Genomic DNA, 2,123 nt, shown 5'->3' with positions numbered 1-2,123 from the left:
ATTGTCACCGTGAAAGATAAATTAGTTAATCCACAGGAAAATTGAAAGAGATACACTGTTAAAAGCAAAAAGGGAATCAACACTTTCACAAGCAGACCATCACAACTGCCTTAAAGACAAGTTTCTGGTTAACTGACACAAGAGTAACAAAATCACTTCACATCAGTAATAACTGACAAAGAAGTTATTTCACTTAGAGGTTTAATTGAGAAATACTAAGTCAGATAAACATGCAAATTCAGAATATAAACAAGTGCAATGCCTGGTTGTTCTGAAATAATCATCAGCCATCAGCTGGAGACAGACCTAAAGACTCTCAACAGAACCAATTAAACTCCACGCTGAACAGAGCCACCCAAGAGAAGAGCAGGCTGGATCTCTCAGTCTAGAAAGAGCAGAGTGAGCGGACAGCAGGCGAGGCTCACCCAGGTCTAATCCTGGTGCTTTCCTGGGCCAGGTGCCTGAAATACTAGGGGTTAGTCCACAGAGGACATTAAGCCACTGATGCAGACTGAAGCTTTTAGGAAACATGGGGAGGGAACGGGATCGCTAACAACACAACAGCACACTTCACATGTCCAAAAGTAAACAGAAAGAAACAGTCTCTGCAAGATTTTAATGCTCAGTTTTCACAAACACAAGTTTCTATCCAATTTGATGACTTACAGTAAAATGTACTAGAGCCTTTAAAAAATGGGCATTATTCAACTATCCTCCGTAGTCTCTTCCAATGTTTTAAAATTCATCACTGTGAGTTTTTACCTAAGACTCTACTGTATTTACATTTGAATTGCATGTCTTAAGAATAAACGAAATCCATGATATTTTGGTTAACTCAGTGCATTTATAAAATGAAAAGTTCTATCAAAATACTTTTCACTGGAAAAAATAAATAGAACAGACAATGGATCTACTCAAAGTACACATTCACTTTGGTAGACTTCAGTGTAGGACAGTTCATGACAAGCATATTTGCCCTTATTCCCCAGAGCCGATCAGCTTCCAAGCTAATGGTTAAATCATTTTTAACTGAGATTTTATCGTGTTGATATCTGGCTCACTCCACATCATCTTCAGCCAAGCTCTGAGCACTTACAATTCTCTGACTAATGGTGGGAAGCTTGGTCAGAAGCATCTGGAACACTGGTGGTGGAAGAGTTTGCTGTAACACTTGCAGCAGCTGCTGAGGCTGTCCACACACAGCGATTCCATTTGTCAGGTGGTCCACACCCTTTTCGTATTCACCTTGTGCTAATAACTCTTCACCAAGCTGTATCTCTTCAAGGAAGAATTTCTGAACAGCTTCAGCATCTTTTAAGTCAGGTAACTTGGAAAGCCCAGCTCTCTCCTTAGCAAGCTTCTGTTTCTTTCTTCGTTCTCGAAGCCTGTTCTTGAAGTTGGGGTCACTCCGCCTTTTGCGGTCAAAGTAGATGCAGTACCCGATGAAGAGGGCACCGCACACGCCCGTGGCGATGGCACTGTTCCGGCCCACCATCTTCGCTCGGCTGGCAGATTTTATTTCTTTATAAGTAACTTTATTGCTTTATCTACTCCCCACTCTCATTTTTCTCCTATCCCTTCATTCCTTTCAGTTTTTCATATTCTGTGATTGATTCATCAACTAGTTTTCTCCCATCTTTTCAATCCTTTCTGTAACCACATTGTATTCCTTTGCATTTCTATAATTATGGACTATATATGTAACAATTTCAAATGCCCTTCATTTTGACGCTTCAACTTTGAATGATGTGAAGGCACATGTATAGAGATAGACATAAGAACATGTAGGTATGTGTATGCAATTGAGTATATGTACATATATATAAGTGTATTCTTCTATTGAATTCATATATTTTTGTTATTAAAGTACATTTTTATAAATTTTTTCTCACAACTAACCTCATCTTTTTATTAGATATTACATATAGATAAGTCCTTTACATTGTGTGTAATGGGAGTTAGAACACATATACATGTAAAGTTGTTATGAAGCACACAATTAAAGTGCTAATTTAATTATGATTTATACAATTATTTAAACAATAGAACTCAACTAATAGACTATTTTAGGAGCTTCTTAGATATCTCATTAACATTTTTCTTGATTATAGACAGAATACACT

General features: G+C 37.6%; 1 pseudogene; it reads right to left on the bottom strand.

The window, feature by feature from the left end:
• Positions 1-597: 597 nt before the first annotated feature.
• LOC102916268 (mitochondrial import receptor subunit TOM20 homolog pseudogene) lies at positions 598-1,501 on the bottom strand (annotated as a pseudogene).
• Positions 1,502-2,123: the final 622 nt, after the last annotated feature.

This window comes from Peromyscus maniculatus, chromosome 4 (genome assembly GCF_049852395.1).
Source record: "Peromyscus maniculatus bairdii isolate BWxNUB_F1_BW_parent chromosome 4, HU_Pman_BW_mat_3.1, whole genome shotgun sequence".
NCBI classification, from domain to species: domain Eukaryota; kingdom Metazoa; phylum Chordata; class Mammalia; order Rodentia; family Cricetidae; genus Peromyscus; species Peromyscus maniculatus.
The sequence above is the reverse complement of the archived record's forward strand: the minus strand, read 5'-3'. Positions and strand labels throughout refer to the sequence as shown.